Source organism: Gracilinanus agilis, chromosome 4, assembly GCF_016433145.1.
Source record: "Gracilinanus agilis isolate LMUSP501 chromosome 4, AgileGrace, whole genome shotgun sequence".
NCBI lineage: Eukaryota > Metazoa > Chordata > Mammalia > Didelphimorphia > Didelphidae > Gracilinanus > Gracilinanus agilis.
The window spans coordinates 325,513,153-325,525,426 of record NC_058133.1 but is presented as its reverse complement, the minus strand read 5'-3'; the positions used below and the strand labels follow the sequence as shown (position 1 = coordinate 325,525,426).

General features: G+C 34.9%; 1 protein-coding gene across 1 annotated transcript in view; it reads left to right on the top strand.

Moving 5' to 3' along the window:
* UBE3D (ubiquitin protein ligase E3D) overlaps positions 1–12,274 on the top strand; it is a 189,712-nt gene that overhangs the window by 101,506 nt on the left and 75,932 nt on the right. The window lies entirely within an intron of this gene.

The window sequence follows — 12,274 nt, the reverse complement described above, 5'->3', positions numbered from 1 at the left end:
TACATGAACTGATGCAAAGTGAAGTGAGCAGAATTAGGACAACATTTTACACAGTAACAGCAATATCATTTGATAAACATTTGTAAACGACTTAGCTCTTCTTGACAATACAACGATTCAAGACAGTCCTCAAAGACTCATGATGAAAAATGTCATCCTCCTCCAGACAAAGAACTGATGGAGTCTGAATGCAGTCTGAGATGTACTATAATTACTTTTATTTCTTCCTTCTTCATTTGTTCTAGTTCTCTTTCACAAAATAACTAATATGGGAAAATGTTTAACTGTATTCTTTATATATAATCTATTATCAGATTGCTTGCCATCTCAGAGAGGGAGAGCAGGAGGCAGGAAGGGCGAGAGAATGAGAATTTGTATGAAACTTAAAGTTAAAAATTGTGTTTTCATATAATTGAGGAAAGAAAATATAACTAAAAAAAGAAATCTATCTGCTAATCCACATGGAAAAGAGGACATGGATGAAGAATGCATACCATTTTGATTACAGTAACAAAACCTACCATTACATTAAGGTTTGCAAAATATGAATGTTTTTTTTTTCCTTTCATCCTCACAACAAATCAAGGAGATAGATGCTATTATCATTCTCATTTTTATAGTTAAGGAAACTGAGGCAGGGGTTAAGTGGCTTACCCAAGGTCACAGCTAGTAAGTACCTATGGCAGTGTTTGAACTTGGGTCTTCCTTATTCCAGAGCCTTTTTAAGGTACCTTTCCTTGAAGACAAGAGATGCACCATCATATATGAGGAATAGAAAGAAGCTCAGTTTGGCTGTACCATAGAGCATGGAGAGGGAAGCAATGTCTAATGAGGTCAGAGCAAAGTTGTGAAGGCTAAGAATCACATGGGGTACAAAGGTGCAGATGAGTGGCAGCTTAGAGCACCTGCAGGTGTTGAACATCAATCTGTCCTTCTCTGGTCCTCCTTCCTTCTTATACCCTGAATACACTTTGTATTTATTCTGCATAGATTTTACATGTATTTTTTTCCTCCCAGTTGAATGTAAGTTCCTTGAGGGCAAAACTGTATCATTTTTGTTTTTGTATCCACAGTGCCTAGTACAGGGCTTGGCATATAATAGTGGCTAAGGAAATGAAGCAGCTAGGTGGTACAATGGAGAAGAATGCTAGCCTGGAGTTAGGTAGACTCATCTTCCTTAGTTCAAATCTGGTTTCAGATATTCACTAGCTGTGGGAAACTCTTTAATCCCTGTTTGCCTTAATCCACCGGAGAAGGAAATAACAAACCACTTCAATATCTTTGCCAATAAAACTCCACATGAGGTCTTGAAGAGTAGGACACAATTGAATGACTGGACAACAACAAAGAAAATGATTATTCCATTGAATTGAATCTATGAGGTCACAGATCCATTGAGGTGAAAAATGAGATTGTAGCATGGTCTGATAAAATATATACAGACACATATAATTGAGAGTCAGGAGACTCTCTAGGTTGAGTTGGGTAGAAGAGAGAAAGAATATTGGTAGCAAAGTTTGGAAAGTTCAAGAAATTTGTCTACCTCACACCAAGTCTCTCAAAAATTATCTTGTGCTTCAAAAACCAACTGAGATAACTAGAAATTAAAAGTAACAGGTAAAATGAAGCTCTCAGATTTACAAAATTCTGTAATTTATTGCCATAATATTATAGATTGGTTTACTTTTGATTTTCATAATAAATATGTAACAAGCAAAAAAAAAAGGCATGGTAAACCTCTGGGTCCTTCCCATGCATAACACACTGTGATGCCAGTGTTTTAGTCCAAGTTTGAGTACTAATTTGTAATATGGCTTTGGACAAGTCACTCTTCCTTTCTTAGCCTTAGTTTCCTCATCTCTAAAAGTTACTGCTAGTCATATACAATAGTTTATAATCTCTAAGTCTCACCTTACTCTAAAATACGTGGTATTTAGAATAGATACATGTGTGATTATTTCCTCTTTAAAATTCAAAATAAATCTTTTTTAACCCGGCCTCAGCCACTTCCCAGCTGTGTGACCCTGGGCAAGTCACTTGACCCCCATTGCCCACCCTTACCAATCTTCCACCTATGAGACAATACACCGAAGTACAAGGATTAAAAAAAATCTTTTTTTATATCTTTTGCTTTTGCATAAATATTTCCACAACTCCCCCCTGATATTTATCTTCTTTAATGAGGAATTAAAGATTAAAAATTTTTTCTGTAAAACTAACTGATAAAAAGTTTGACATTATATGTAATGTTCTATAGCCACAGTTCCCAGTCTTTGCAGAGAACTGGAAGGAGATGTCTTCTATCTCTTTTGGGGGCACAAGTTTCATCATAATGTTGCAGCATTCAGTTTCAGTTGTTTTGTTATTTTCCTTCTTTCCAAGTACATTGATGTAGCCCTGTATACATTGTTTTCCTGATTTTACTTACTTCACTTCCCAGCAATTCATGTAAATCTTTGCATGCTTCTTTGTATTCATGTTCTTTTAGCGCAATAATATTTAATTACACTCATATACCACAATTTGTTTAGTAATATTCCCCAATTGAAGGTTATCTATCTTGTTTCCAGTTCTTTGGTAGGTAGTTAGTAGATAGGTAGGTAGGGAGAGAGATAGTGAAAGTCACCATGAGAAGAGCTAGAAGTGCAAATAAAACAAAAACATAAAGCAGTCCTTATTTTCTAGGAGCTGACATTTTAATGGGGATAGACAATAGGGAAGAGGGAAGGATAGTCATACAAAGGGTAAAGTGGAAAAAGTCTAGAGCCAGTTGCAGAGCTGGGAGAAAAGTGAGCATGAACTGGAGGAGAAAGTCACAGAGATAGAGGCATCTCCAGTGAGAGAAGGCTGATGGAATAGAGGTAGAAAATTCCAGAGAGTCAGATACATTGCCACAAAATGTGTTACTCTGTTTTTATGTATGTGGGTGATATTTTTTGGATTGGTGAGAGGTAAGAGAGGGTATATGCCTTACAGTGGGATCTCTGGGATTCGATATTTTAGTCACTCTCTTTGGTTGGTTACAAATTATTTTCTGGAATAGTTGGACTATTCAGCTCACAACTTTGTTCTTCCTTAAGAGAGATATTACTTTGTGGTTTTTCTTGATGATGTGATCATTTTTATGGAGTGGACTCTTGTACTATTAATATTTTATAATCTGACAATATCTGTATTTGTATTTTTACATCAATAATACTTATATTTTATAAAATATGGTCTCCCCTCACTGATGTCCCATCTGTTACAAAGTCCATTTTCTTATCCATCCATCCATCCATCCATCCATCCATCCATCCATCTATCCATTCATTCTATTTGTTTCTCCCTAATAACCTTTACCTTCTGTCTTAAAATTGATATTAAGTATTGGTTCTAAGGCAGAAGAGGGATAAGGGCTAGACAATTGGGATTTAAATGAATTGCTCAGGGTCACATAGGTAGGAAGTGACTGAGACCAAATTTGAACCTAGGATGTCCTATCTCCAAGTCTGGCTGTCTATCCACTGAGACATCTTACTGTGTCTCTACCCCATCCATTCATTTTTGGATCCTTCCCATTCATTTCCTTCTTCTTGTTTGTTGAAATAGTTTATATATGGAAGCAATCTATATAATGGAAGCCAATGTTGTAGGATGTTAGTCTCAGGTTGTATAAGGTTGAATTTCTCCCCCCAAAATCCATCTAACCCAATCCATCCAATAGATGACTTAAAGATGTGGGGGTCAGTATTTTTTCCACCCCTGTCTTAAATATTCTTCAGAGGTTTTCATTTTTTTTTCTCCTTGAGTTTTTAGAGAAAATTTTTATTAAGAAATGTCACCCTATTTAACATACATGTTGGTAGATTACACTCGAGTTTAGAGGTAAAAATTGAGTGATTCATTTAGACTTGCTAATTCTTTTTTTGTTTTTTAAAGATGAGCCTTATTCTGATACGGTTTGAAATCCTCTGTGTTTCAAATTCTGCTTAACTTTTCCTAGCATACCTAATAGCTAACTGTAAGGAGCATGTTTTTATATAGTCCATGAACCTGAATTTTATGGAGTCTTAAGTGCTACTTATTGATAAAATTCAGCTGAGTATCCATTAGAGTAGTGTGCAGGTATTACTTTAGGATATTAAATTATGGTTGTTTGTAGAATATGCCCTACTACTGGAGGATCAATTCCTTTTGCTATTTAAGTTACTATCACTTATCTTCAACGAGACAGGATGACTTTGGTTGTACTGAGAATTCTGGGTAGAAGAAATTTGTGGTTTGTTTTTATTTCTTGGCCAAGATCACCATGTAAAATTGTTGTTTTTTTTTCTTTTTTATAGATGCTGATGCTTAGTCGAGGTCAATAAACCTTTTTAATGGTTTGAGCACATAAAGACATTTATGTTATTCAGAATTTATATTAAATTTAAGAGCTTGGCTCATTTTAACTTTGAAATTAAATTTTAAAAATTACTCGTGTAAAATATTTAAATTTAAAACATAAAACTTTGTCAGGCAGGAATTAATTCTTAAATGTGTAGTATTGTATTGTAGCTATATTTTCTGAGGCTTTAGAGACTTCTCTCTGTATCTCCATCCATCTATACACATTGAACTTGCTTACTTTCTTCCCTTTATATTCATTAATTCATTCATTGATTTAGTTCAGTAAGCGCTCTCTTAAGTATCGAGGTAGTACAGTAAGATAGAGGGCCACGCCTAGAGTCAAGAAGACTTATCTTCCTTAGGTCAAATCTCACCTCAGATACTACTGGCTGTGTGACTCTGGGCAAGTCACATTTGTTTGGTTCAGTTTCCTCATCTGTAAAATAAGCTGAGGAAGTAAATGGCAAACCACTCCAGTATTTTTACCAAGAAAACCCCAAATGGGGTCATGAAGAATCAAATATGACATAAAAATGACCGACCAAGAAGAAAATGTCCATGTTAATCAATTTTGCAAGTGTATTACCTTTTAGAATAAAACATTAATTCAACAAGCATCATTAAGTGCCTACTATGTCTAAGGTACTGGGTATACGAAGACAAAATGAACAATAGTTCTTGCCCTTAAAAAGGTTCCATTCCAGTAGGCTATCACTCTGCAAAAATGATCAAATCTAAGACCGAAGCTTCCTCTTTCAGTATTGCTGCTTTTTAAAAACCTTAGTAATGTAGTTGTTTTCATTGTATTCATTATAAACAAACACACACACACAGATGAAGAGCCTTGTCTAGCATCTCAAAGATAAATACTAGTATAGTAATTCAAACCTAGCTCATAAGACCCTAAGGACCACCTTACATTTCTATGTCATTTTATGTTTTTCAAAACAGTTGCATCCATATGATCCATTTGGGTCTCATACTAAAGGCAGTGTGATATATGGAAAGAACAGCAGACTGGGAGCCAGGAGACCTAGTTTCTTATCATAACTGTGGCACCTACTAGCTGTGTGATCATGGACAATTCGCTTCTTTTCCTTAAGCCTGAGTTGCCAGATCAGAAATGGCAGGGTTGGACTTGGTGGCTGCTTTCAGTTTGAAAAGCCTGTGATCTAACAAGCTGGGAGATGGGTAAAGAAGCAGTTATCTTCCACTTTTGCAAATGAGAGAATTAGGCTTAGGGAAGGTTAAATAACTTGTTCCAAACCACATGATATCAACAGTGGAACTCCAACTAGAACCCAGGTCCTTCTACTCCTTTTCAGTCCTCTGCAAGATGCCTATATTTCTCAGTGAAGGTTGACCTTTCAACCACTTTCCAAACATTCTACTAATTCAGCTTCACTAGTGATATCAACTTCTTAGTCAGGTTTAACTCTGTTCTCTTAATGAATTTTTATTAACTTCTTGGAGAAAACACCTCCATCTTATAACCTTTAAGGACACAAACTAAATATTATTGGGGCCAAGTTGCATTGTAACAACCAATAGATGTAAATAAGACAGCATCTCTCTGTAGATTATAAAGAATCAGTGGAGAGAGAGAGAGACAGAAAGAGACATAGAGACAGACAAACACGTAGAGAGGCAAACAGATAAACAGACATGGAGAGAGACAGAGATAGATAGGAAAAAGATGAAAGAAAAAGAAAGAGAAGAGAGGAGAAAAGAGGAAAGGAAAATTGGAGGAGAGAGGTTGGGGAAAGGAGAGAGTCCCTCCTACTTTCCTAATAACTAAAAATAACAAAAAAGGAAGAGAAAATGAAAAATGTTGGTGTGATGTGAAGAATAGGATTAGGGAGATGAAGATACTATTGACAACTGGCTTCTATTACCTCATGACTTGAGTAGTAGCTTGAAGAGAGAAGAGATGTGGGGGGTACAGTAGAAAGCTAATCTGGGCAAAGTTGATGCTCATCCATTGGGAAATGGCTAAATAAACTGGTACAGGAATGTAATGGGCTATTATTGTGCTGTAAGAAACTATAAGCTTGATGAACAATACAGAGAAGAATGGAAAGATATGAATTGATGCAAAGCAAAGTAAATAAAAGACAGGAAAATTGAGTAATGGCTAAAGAAGTTGTGGCAGATGATTGGGATGGAAGACTGCTACACTGTAAGAAACGATGAGCAGGTTAATTTAAAAAAACAACCACATGACAAGAGCTATGTGAAATGATGAAGAGTAAAATGAGCAGAGCCAAGAGAACATATACAGCAACAGAAATGTTGTTTGAAGAATAACTTGTGTATGTCCACCTCCAGAGAAAGAACTGATGAATAAAAACAAGCAAGTTAAATATATACCTATGTCTTTTTGTCCAATGATGCCTTCTTTAATGTGGGGAAGGAAAGGAGGGAGTGAAGGAGATAACCTGGGGGTTTTCAGGTAACAAATTAATTAATTTAATAATAAAAATATGCAATGACAACAATGATATAAATGAGAAAAACACTACCATAAAATAATAAGAGAATTGTATAAAATTATAAAGAAAAAGCTTGTTCCCAAGAAAGAATTATGAGAAGACTTTCTTCCAGATGCACCCCTTTTCCCCACAACCCCACTTTTGCAGGAGTTTGAGTTTATAGATGTGAAACAATATATGTAGTGTTCAACTTTTTTGATTTGTGGTATTTTGGTTGGTCTTACTGAATTTTCTCCTCTCTTTAAAATAATTAATCCTTTTTCATAACGATAGTTCCCTAGGAAAGACAAATGGAAGGATTTAGGGTGAAATCTAGACATAAAAAATAAGAGTTATCAGTAAAAATCTATTTGAAAAAGAAAGCCTTCAGAATTTACACTGAAATGTGTATACTCTTTTTTTTTTTTTTTGTAAGGGGGCATGGCTAATGTGGAAATTTCTTTTTCATGACTTTTCACATCAGTACAATTTTTAATAATCATTTTTTACGTTTTTAAATCTATTTTGTCTCTTTCCCTCTTACACCACCCTCCTCTCTAAGAAGGCAGATAATATGATTTAAGTTGTATATATATTATCATACAATATAAATTTCTATGTTTGTCATGTTGTGAAACAAACACGCATATTGCTTACATTACAGAAAAATTCACAGAGGAAATAAAGTAAAGAATGGTATACTTCAATCTGCATTCAAACTATCAGTTCCTTCTATGGTGGTGGATCATCTTTTTCATCTTGAATTCCTTAAAGCTGTCCTGGATATGTACTTAATTGATAATAGTCAAGTCGTTCACAGTTGATCATCCTACACTATTGTTTCTGTATACAACATTCTCCTGATTCTGCTCACTTCACTTTGCATGACTGCATAGGTCTTTCCCGATTTTTTTTGTGATCATCTTGTTTGTCATTTCTTATGTCACAACAGTATTCCATTACAGTCATAAATTACAGCTTGTTTAGCCATTCCCTATTGATTGACATCCCTTCACTTTCCAGTTCTTTGCCACAATAAAAAGAGCTGCTATAAATATTTTTGTACAAGTAGGTCCTTTTCCCCAAACTTTACTTTCTTTGCAATATATCTAGTGGTGATATTGCTGGATCAAAGGATATGCTAAGTTTTATGGCCCTTTGGGCATGGTTCCAGATCATTTTCCAGAATGGTTGGATCAGTTCACTGCTCTGTCAACAGTGAATGAATGTCCTGATTTTTCCACATCCTCTCCAACATTTATCATTTCCCCTTTTTGTCATGTTAGCCAGTCTGATATGTGTGAAGTGGTACCTCAGAGTTCACATTTGAATTTCTCTAATAGTTATTGAGAGCATTTTTTCGTATAACTAAGTTTAGTTTTAAATACTTCTAAGAATTTCCTGTTCATATCCTTTGACTATTTGTCAATTGAGAAATGCTTTGCATTCTTATAAATTTGACTCATTCTCTGTGTATTTGATAAATGTGGTCTTTGTCAGAGACATTTACTATAAAGATTTTTTCCCAATTTGGCTTTTAATCTTGGTTAATTGATTTTTTTATGCAAAATCTTTTTAATTAAGTGTAATCAAAGTTATCTATTTTATACTTCATAATATTCTCTATATCTTGTTTAGACATAAATTTTTCCCTTATCCATAGATCTGACAGCTAAATTATTTTGTGCTTCCCTAATTTGTTTTTGATATCACCCTTTATTTCTAAATCACCTTTTCATTTTGATTTTACCTTCATATATGGTATGAGATATTAGTCTATGCCTAGTTTCTGCCATACTGTTTTCCAGTTTTCCCAGCAGTTTTTAATTAATGAGTTCTTCCAAAACCTTAGACTTTTGCGTTTGTCAAACACTAGGTTACTATTGTCATTTACTCCTGTGTGTTGAGTGCCTAATCCATTGCATTGGTCCACCACTATTTTTTCTTAGCCATAATAAGATTTTTAAATGATTGCTGCTTTATTTGAGATCCTATACAGTTATACCATCTTTCTTCATATTTTTTTCATTCCCTTGGTATTCTTAGCTTTTTGTTCTTCTAAATGAATTTTATTTTTTTCCTAGTTCTATGAAATAATTTTTGGGCAGTTTGAGTGGCATAGCACTGAATAAATAAAATAATTTAGGTACAATTGTCATTTTTTATTATATTGGTTCAGCCTAGAGCAGCTTTGGTGAAGTATTGGCACATGTGCTGCCCCTGGCATGGAGGAGCTGCTTTGTTCTTCCTCTTCCCAGCACCTGAGGACATTTTTTGTATGTCCCTCCCCTCTGTCCAGCTGCTCAAAACAAGCACTTCTTCCCTCTGCTCTCTCTGGTAATAGGGGAGGGGGCAGCATTCAGACATCGTGAATTTGCACTCTGGGTATTTGAACTCAAAACCTTTGCTACCATTGACCTAGAGCAATGAGTGGTTTTCCAGTTGTTTATATCTGACTTTATGGTTTGTGACAAGTGTCTTGTAGTTTTGTGATCCTGTAGTTCTTGGATTTGTCTTGACAGATAGACTCCCAAGTATTTTATATCATCACCAGTTATTTTAAGTGAGATTTTTCTATCTCTTGCTGTTGGGCTTTATTGGTAGTATAGAGAAATGCTGATGATTTATGTGGGATCACTTCATATTTGTAATGAGTTTTGTATTTCTTGCCTTTTCAATAGGTGTAAGAAGGCTTGGGGAGGAAGAGAATTTTGAAATGAAAAAATAAAGTTGAATTAAAAGATGAAAGAAAAATAAAGCTTATCATGAGTGTAAAAGGCTTCTAGGATTTATGCTAATAAGCTAATGATTGACTAATACATTAGGTTTGAGAAAAAAGAAGTAAAGATTTATAAGAAAATAAGGCTCAAGAAGTTAGAGCTGGCTAAGGCTTGGTCATCTAATCTAACCCTGATATTTTAATGAGCAAACTGAGGAGTAGAGATCTGCAGTGACTTGCCTGAGATTATAGTGAATAACTTTCAGGTCAAGAACTTACATCTAGGCTTCTTGACTTCAACTCTAGGTTTTTTCCTGTTAAATTCCACTGAAAAAAGTAGCACTTTAAAATGCATTTAAAAATCAGCCATTTGAAAAATAGCCTTTCCCTTTCCTTGAGCCCCATGGATCTCTATTCATGGAGCAAGAAGTTAAGTACTTGGCTTTCTATCTCATCCTTCCTTTCCACTTCATTCCCCTTCTACCATTAATAACACCTTTTTCATATACTCTTTGATTTTTCCTTCCCACTTTTCTTATCCCAGGCTTTAAAGTCATTCTTTTAAACTGTTGTATGAAGTGTATAAAAGAATTGGTAACAGCCAAAAAACACAAAACACTTAGAACAGAGGGCTCATATATCACAACTCAATACTAAACAAAAATAAGCAATAGCTATTGCCAAATTCATTATTGTTAACTTTTGTTTTTAATTCTTTTATGTAGGATAGGCACATTGTAGTTTAAGTAAGACTTCCTGTTCTCCAGACAACCATAATTCCATAAAGATGTTGATGGGAGGGTAATCCCTTGGTAGGAAAATTTAAGTACATATAATTTACATATTCTTGTAAATACTGGCACTTTATCATATCTATATTATATTTTTATAATGTTCATTTTGCATTGTAGTAGCTTGGCTTGTATCTATGGTGATGGTGGTAGGGTTGTAAGTCATAGGAGGGCAAGAACTGAGGCTCTTTTCAATTTTTCTTTCTGCTCCAGTATTTAGCAGGGCTTTTTACACCATACTACTTAATAAATGGTTGTTAAAGTTGAAATTTACTTACATATATAGAATCCCACTTAGCTTCTCCAGTGTCTATTGTACTTTTTTGGTGGTGGTGGGGGAGTAATAACTGTTTCAACTATGGCCCAAGTCTTCATCTGCTGTGTCATTTTGTTGCCAAACATGCCAGAAACACATAAATCCAGTTGTAAAAAAAATTAATTAAGTTAGAAATGATGTGCAGTATAACATGAAGTGAATCAAGCAGTGAAATATTCTTAATACCTGTACGTAAGGAGATGTAAATCTCCTATACCTTCAGGAGAAGTATAATTGAATTATCCTTTAGTCCCCCTAAATCCCCAGAATAGCAGGAGGTAAATCACTTTGAATCAACTGAGAGGGAAGTGCATAGGCTATAGTGAGACCTACTGCTCTGCCTTGGGATGTCCTGCCCCTTGCCCCAAGTGGTCATCTTCTCTTGCCCTCCCTGAAACCCAGCTCCATGTTTAGTGTCCATCATTCTCTTAACCTTTCTGCTCTTGCTTTTAAAGCTGTTTACCATGCTATTGACTAAATCCTGGTCCAAATATTGTGAGAAAGGAAGTCTGCTTGAGATGCCTCCTTATAAATGTTCCTTTTGCCCCCATTCTTCTAAGACGTGGACAAAGGAGATTTTGTGCAATAAAATTCTCTAAATAATTCTCCTCCTCCCTTCCCTATTTTCTTAGTTACTACCATCAGCAGTCATCTGCCAAAGTGAAGTTTAATCGATTTTAGTATCAGTTAAGTATTAAAAGGATCAATGATAATTAGGGGTTCTAATCACAATTTCAAATTATGCTGATAATCATTTAAATATAAAAGGATTGCATTTTTCTATTTCAGTTAAACAGCTATGGATAAGGCATTCAAGCCATTTCATCACCTTAGTCCAGAATTCTATCATTCAGTAAAGATTTTATTTTCAGTCTCAGAGAGAAAAACAGATTCTTTCCAGGTAACAAGGACACAGTGGACCACTCCCCCCAGCTATGCTTTTATTGCAGTATGAACTTTTTTTTAAAAGCCAAAAAAAAAGAAGTGGCACAGAAAAAGTACTTTAAAAATTCCTTTAGATTTGGAGGGACCTCTTTGGGAATCTTGTGAAACCTATGGACCCTGTCTAAGAATAATGTTCTTAAATGCATAATATAAAAATATCTAGTATTGATAGTAATCACAACAAATAACATTTATATAACATTAAGACTTGCAAAGCACTTTCTAATTATTCCCATTATATCTTCCCAACAATTCTGGGATATAGGTGCTATTTTTATTCCCATTTTACAGATGAGGAAACTGATGAAGACAGGGACTAAATGACTTTTCTGGGATCATAGAACTAGTAAACATCTAAGATAACATTTGAGTTCAGTTCTTGCTGACTCAAGATATGGTTCTTTCGATGGAAAACAACTATATTGAAATACAGTTAATGAAATTATTTTTTAAAGTTCACAGATTTTAAGTTAAAAACCCTCACACTAAAGTCATAAGAACCCTTTCGGGGTAAAAAATACTACATTTTTATTTCAGAATTTGGCAGCTGGCGAAGAAGACGACCTAGGCTAGGCAATGGGTGAGAAGACAACAGTGGGATAATACGACAGTTGACAATATAGAGTAAACATGACTCTAATTAATGAATTTGAGGTTGATA